The sequence below is a fragment of the Pipistrellus kuhlii genome, unplaced genomic scaffold (genome assembly GCF_014108245.1).
Source record: "Pipistrellus kuhlii isolate mPipKuh1 unplaced genomic scaffold, mPipKuh1.p scaffold_m20_p_19, whole genome shotgun sequence".
Classification (NCBI taxonomy): Eukaryota; Metazoa; Chordata; class Mammalia; order Chiroptera; family Vespertilionidae; genus Pipistrellus; species Pipistrellus kuhlii.
In genome coordinates, this window is record NW_023425504.1 from 19,029,491 (window position 1) to 19,036,451 (window position 6,961).

A 6,961-nucleotide genomic window follows, 5' to 3' on the forward strand; every position below is an offset into this window, starting at 1 on the left:
CAAGGTACACAAGTACTTTTCCCTCTTTACTTAAGAAACCTGCTTCTCTTCCTTCATCTTGGGTATAGATCACTGAAACAACACAGAACATTATTTCTCAAGCTGGTGTTCTGTTGACCAAATTTTACAAAGTAAGTTCCTGCAGAAAGATACATTTTGGAGACCTGTTTCCATAGTGCCTTATAGAATGTTGCTATTCATATCAACATATTAAAATCTTGGAAAAGTTTAACAGTGAAAAAAATCTGCTTAACTCTGTTTATCCCAGCATCTTTCCAAACTAAGTTAATTTTTTTTGTCAGATAACAATCTTTTAAAAAAAATCTCTCAGGCCCTAGCTGGTTTGGCTCAGTGGATAGAGCATCAGCCTGCCAACTGAAGGGTCTCAGGTTCAATTCTGGTCAGGGACACATGCCCAGGTTGCAGGCTTGATCCCTAGTAGTGGGTGTGCAGAAGGCAGCCAATCAATGATTCTTTCTCATCATTGATGTTTCTCTCCTCCTCTCCCTTCCTCTCTGAAATAAATAAATAAATAAATAAATAAATAAATAAATAAATGAATGAATGAATAAATAAATATCCCCTGAGATCTAATGTCCTAGGGACCAAAATTTGGAGAATTCTGGTTCACATGTTGTGCTCTCCATGGTTTTTTTCTTCCTTCCTTTCTTTTTCTTTCTTTCTTTTTTACTGGTATAAAGGATCAAAAGAAAAATATATATTTATAAAGGTAGATTTTTAGCATTCTTCCAGAGGCTGGTTAAAGTGATAATCTTCTCTTTTTCCTTTTTAATTTTTATTTTTTTTTAACAATCTAAATTTTCATAATGACCTTTAACCTTGGATAATGTCAGCCTACATTGATTGAGGAATAGCTTAGTATAATAGAAGTTATACAGACTTTGTAATTGGACAAACCTGTTTTTACATCCAGTTAATTCACTAATTAGTTATGTCATCTTTTACAACTAAATTAGTGTTTTTATAACCTCTTTTTTTAAAAAATTGTGAAATGGGGGTTGATACCAATATTGTAAGTTTGTTTTGAGGATTACATAATATAACACATATAAAGTCTTTGGAGTATTTTGTTCCCCCCTTCCCATCTTCATCACATAAAGAAGTTTAATATTTTCTATAAGTATGCTTTACTGGAAAAGGAGTATTCCATAAATTCTGTGTTTTCATACACAGTCTTAATTTTTAAAAGAAAATATTTGTTTTCAGAACTAAAGCAAATTTTTCTGTAAGTTGTAATATGAATATAAGGAGCCATCACTTTTTATACTATTAAACTCCAAGCCTCTAATACCAGTAAGTTGTTATGACCTTGCCAGCAATAGCTCAAGTTCTTGCTATTAAATGTGGGATGCCTCACATACCATTCCAAAGTATTGGCTTTAGCAACAAATGAATTATTAAACATCAAATAGTTATTTCCCGTGACAGTTTCCAAATGGACTGGATCTGCACTAACAAGTAGTGAAATGTGCCTCCAGCTGCCTTGCAGCTGTGGAAGAAATGAATAGCAACTCCAGTGGACTCATTTTACCATGGCAGCAGAGCACTGGAAGGCTCACCCATCTGTCAACACACATTTCTCTTCCAATTTCCTCAAGACCCTTCTTGAAGTCTTTCTTGTTTAAAGAAAAAATCAAGAACTATTTAAAGCAGCAGCTTTTTTATAAGGGCATTTCAAGTACAGTCAATTCCAGATAGCTTACTTATAGGGTGTCAATGTTTTTGAATAAAATCAAATGACACACCTGGCCTGTGTGGCTCAGTGATTGAGCATTGACTTATGAACCAGGAAGTCAGGGTTTGATTCCCTATCAAGGTATTTTCCTTGGGTCTTAGGCTCAATCCCAGTAGGGGGTGGGAAGTGGGCAGCCAATCAATGATTATCTCTCATTGATGTTTCTTTTTTCCATTCCCTTCCTCTCTGAAAAAAAAAAAATATTGTTTTTTTTTTTTTAAGTATGACATATGAGGAAAACTATCCTGTAAGTAAATTACAGTTAGAAAATTTTTACTTTAGAAAATTAACTTTCATTTGTAATGCTAACAAGACACCCATTAAAAACACACATGGGGTCAAAACAAGCCAAAGGAAAATCATTTGGGCAAAAAATGAAAAAGGATCCCAAGTCAAATTTATAGAAAATATTCCTTTATTAACTCAAATTTATAGAAAATATTCCTTTATTAACTTTTGGTTGAGAATACGTTTGTATATTTTCAGAAAACAACTCCAAGACCATCTGGATTCCTGCACAGAGAGGAATTGACAAGACTGCTCCAGCCATGAAGACAGTAGAGAAACAGTCCAAAGGTGGAAGACACTGAGGATACCTTGCCATACTACCCTGTTTCTCCAAAAATAAGACAGTGTCTTATATTATTTTTTTCTCCCAAAGTTGCGCTAGGTCTTATTTTCAGGGGATGTCTTATCTTTCCATGTGCTAGGTCTTATTTTCGGAGGATGTCTTATTTCTGGGGAAACACAGTAGCAGTCAGTAGCTATGCATCACTGCAGGTTGCCCAGGACCAAACCAGAGAGGGTCGGACCTGCATTACCACCATTTGTCCACCATCCAGAACTGGAATATCATTACTGACATGTACACATAAGGAACTGTTTGACATAGAAATTGAGATTCAAAAGAACTGTTGCCCCAGAAAGAAACTCACTACAGACTGATTCATTTGCCTCTCAGCATAACCATTATTGCTTGTCTCATTTTTTGGTTCTTATAAGTGTATATTTTTGTATCACATGATCTCATTCATCTAGTGGAAATAATGAACAACATAAACTGATGAACAAAAACAGACCCGGAGACAGGCAAGCATTGATCAGACTGTCAAACCTCAGAGCAAAGGTAGGGGAGGGTGGGGGTAAGGGGGAGAGATCAACCAAAGGACTTGTATGCATGTATATAAGCCAAACCCAGTGGTCATGGACAACAGGGGGATGGGGGGCATGCCTGCGGAGGGGTTTGGGATGGGAATGGGGGGATGAGGACAAATATGTGATATCTTAATCAATAAAGAAAAAAAAAACAAATAAAAAGCACAAATAGTATTTAATAGTGAAAAAATAAAATAAAACAAAGTATGACATGTATCCTTTTCCTCATATTGACCCCTCCTTGGCTACTCCCACTTCCCCAGGACAAGCCCCCACCTCCCCATTGTCCCTGTCCTTTGGTTATGCTAATATGCATGCATACAAGTCCTTTGGTTGATCTCTTACACCCCCCCCCCCCCCATCCCCTGCTCTCCCTCTGAGGTTGGACGGTTTGTTAAGTGTTTTTTGTTTGTTTGTTTTCTGTCTCTGGATCTATTTTTGTTCATTAGTTTATGTTGTGCATTATATTCCACAAATGAGGGACATCATGTGATATTTGCTTTTATCCAACTGGCTTATTTCATTTAGCATAATGCTCTCCAGATCCATCTATACTGTTGCAAATGGTCAAGGTTTCTTCTTTTTTTTATCTCAGCATAGTATTCTATTATGTAGATGTAACTCAGTTTTTGTATCCACTCATCTGCTTATGGGCACTTAGACTGGCTCCAAACCTTAGCTATTGTAAATTGTGCTGCTATGAACACATATATTTCTGACTGGTGTTTCTGATTTCTTGGGAAATATCCCTAGGAGTGGGATTACTGGGTCAAATGTGAATTGCATTTTTAACTTATTGAGGAAACTCCATACTGTTCTCCACAGTGGCTGCACCAGTCTACATTCCCACCAGCAGTGCACCAGGGTTCTTTTCTCTCTGGATCCTCACCAGCAGTTATTGTTTATTGATTTGTTGATGATAGCCATGCTGACAGGCATGCAATGGTACCTTATGGTTGTTTTGATTTTCATCTCTCAGATGTTAGTGTTTGAGCATGTTTTTATATTTTTCTTGTCCTTTGTATGTCTTCTTTAGAAATGGGTCTATTTAGGTCCTTTGCCCATTTTTTTTTTTTTTTACTAGATTGTTTATCTTCCTTTTGTTAAATTGTATGAGTTACCTATAAATGTTGGAGATAAAACTCTTATCGGTGATAAGATTGGCAAATATGTTCTCCCATGCAGTGGGCTTTCTTGTTGTTTTGTTGATGGTTCTTTTTGCTGTGAAGAAGCTTTTTATTTTGATGTATTTCTATTTGCTTATTTTCTCCTTAGTTTCCATTGTCCTAGAAGCTGTACTCGTAAAGATAATGCTATGACATAGGTCTGATATTTTGCTGCCTATGGATTCTTCTAAGATTTGTATGGTTTCCCTCTTACCTTTAAATCCTTTATCCATTTTGAGTTTATCTTTGTGTATGGGGTAAGTTTGTGGTCTAGTTTCATTTTTGTTTTTTGCATGTATCTGATAAATTTTTCCAACACCATTTATTGAAGAGACTGTCATATTCCATTGTATGCTCTTGACTCCTTTGTCAAATATTAATTGAGCATAATGGCTTGGGTCAATTTCTGGGTTCTCTGTTCTGTTCCATTAGTCTATTTGTCTGTTCTTGTGCCAGTACCAGGCAGTTTTGAGAACCATGGCTTTGTAATATAGTTTGATATCTGGTATTGGGATCCCTCCAACTTTGTTGTTCTTCCTCAGGATTGCTGTGGCTATTTGGGGTCTTTTTTATTCCATACGAATTTTTGGGGAGTTTGTTCTAGTTATTTGAAGTATATCAATGGTATTTTAATGGGGATTTAATTGAATCTGTAGATTGCTTAGGTAGTATGGATATTTTATTAATTTCTGTATTGATTAAGGTATTACATATGTGTCCTTAACCCCTCATTGCCCCCCACTCTCCCATTCATGCCCTCACCCCCCCTGTTGTCTGTTAGTATGGACATTTTAATGATGTTGATTCTACCAATCCATGAACCTGGTTTGTTCTTCCATTTGTTTACATCTTCCCCTATCTCTTTTTTCAGTATCCTGTACTTTTCTGAATAAAGGTCTTTTACCTCCTTAGTTAAGTTTATTCCTTGGTATCTTGATTTTTTTGTTGCAATGGAAATGGGATTTTTTTTAGTCTCTCTTTCTGTGAGGTCATTATTGATGTATAAAAAAGCCACAAATTTCTGGCTGTTAATTTTGTATCCTGCCACATTGCCAAATTAATTTATTAACTCTAATAGTTTGTTGATTGTTTAGGGTTTTCTATGTACAATATCATGTCATCTGTGAATAATGACAGTTTTACTTCTTCTTTTCCAATTTGGATGCCTTATATGTCTTCTACTGTTCTTAAAAAATGCCTTATTAATTAAGGTGTTACATATGTGTTCTTTTCCCTCCATTATCCCCTATCCCCCAACTCATGTCCTCACCCCCCTGTTGTCTGTGTCCATTGGTTAGGATTATATGCATGTTCATCAGTTTATATTGTTCATGATGTTCCATAAATGAATGAGATCATGTGATATTTATTTCTCTCTGACTGGCTTATTTAATTTAGTATAATGCTCTCCAGGTCCATCCATGCCTTTGAAAATGGTAAGAACTCCTTTTTATCACAGCATAGTATTCCACTGTGTAGATATACCACAATTTTTTAATCCACTCATCTGCTGATGGCACTTAGGATGTTTCCAAAATCTTAGCTATTGTAAATTGTGCTGGTATGATCATAGGGGTGTATATATCCTTTCTAATTGGTGTTTCCAGTTTCATTGGATATATTCCTAGAAGTAGGAATACTGGGTCAAATGGGAGTTCCATGTTTAGTTTTTTGAGGAAACTCCATACTGTTCTCCACAGTGGCTACACCAGTATGCATTCCCACCAGCAGTGCACGAGGGTTCTTTTTTCTCTGCATCCTCTCCAGTACTTGTCATTTGTTGATTTGTTGATGATAGCCATTCTGACAGGTGTGAGATGGTACCTTATTGTCATTTTGATTTGTATCTCTCAGATGATTAGTGACCTTGAGCATGTTTTCATGTTTTGTGGCTTTCTTCTGTCTTCTTTTGAAAATTATTTAGCTCCTTTGCCCATTTTTTGATTATTTCTTCTTTTTGTCTGATTACCATGGCTAGCACTTCCAGTACTATGTTGAACAGGATTGGTAAAAGTGGGCATCCCTGTATTGTTTCTCTTCTTAGAGGAAATGGTTTTAGTTTTTACCCTTTGAGTATGATGTTGGCTGTAGGTTTTTCATATAAGTTTTTTATTATGTTGATGTATGATATCTCTATTCCCACTTTGCTGAGGTTTTTTGTTGTTGTTGTTTTATCAAGAAAGGGTGTTGGATTTTGTCAAATGCTTTCTCTGCATTAATTGATATAACTATGTGATTTTTGTCTCCCAATCAGGAAGAATAAAAAACTGAATAGGCCAATACTGAAGAAATTGAAGCAGTAATAAAAAAATTAAAAAAAAAAACACCTTGTGTGGTCTGTTGTTACTTCACCTCTTTCATTTCTGATTTTGTTTACTTGGGTCCTCTCTCTTTATTTCTTGGTGAGCCTGGCTAAAGTTTTTATCAATCTTGTTAATCCTTTCAAAGCGAGCAGAATGAAGAAAATACCTAAAGATCAGAGCAGAAATAAATAACATTGAGACCAAAAACCAAACAAAGAAAGAAAAAGACCAATACATTTTTAAATTATGTGGATTTTTAAAAAATTTTAAAAATCAATTGACTTCCTTATTTTATTTTGCCAGCAATCTCTTTTCTGTTTCACCCTCTAAATGAGTATACTGAAAAATAATAAATTCTTTAATTAAATTAGTTACAAACCAAATAGCACCTAATATCTCCAAGCAAAAAAAAAAGCCAATTAGAAAAGACTTTATCCTATGTTCTGTTTGTATTTCAAAGGAGAAGGAAAATATTTTTACTAGAACAAGCTAAATTTTTTGATATATGGTTGATGAATAAGTTTTACTGGAGCACAATTCCACCCTCTGAAATATGTACCACCTCTGAAATATGTACTCAT

The 6,961-nt window shown here is 35.3% G+C and overlaps 1 long non-coding RNA gene across 1 annotated transcript in view; it reads right to left on the bottom strand.

Moving 5' to 3' along the window:
- Positions 1–6,406: 6,406 nt before the first annotated feature.
- The window catches only part of LOC123652590, a 10,851-nt gene continuing 10,296 nt past the window's right edge, over positions 6,407–6,961 (bottom strand). The window contains exon 2 of the long non-coding RNA XR_006742019.1: positions 6,407–6,485. This is a non-coding gene — a long non-coding RNA (uncharacterized LOC123652590). The remainder of the gene's footprint in view (positions 6,486–6,961) is intronic.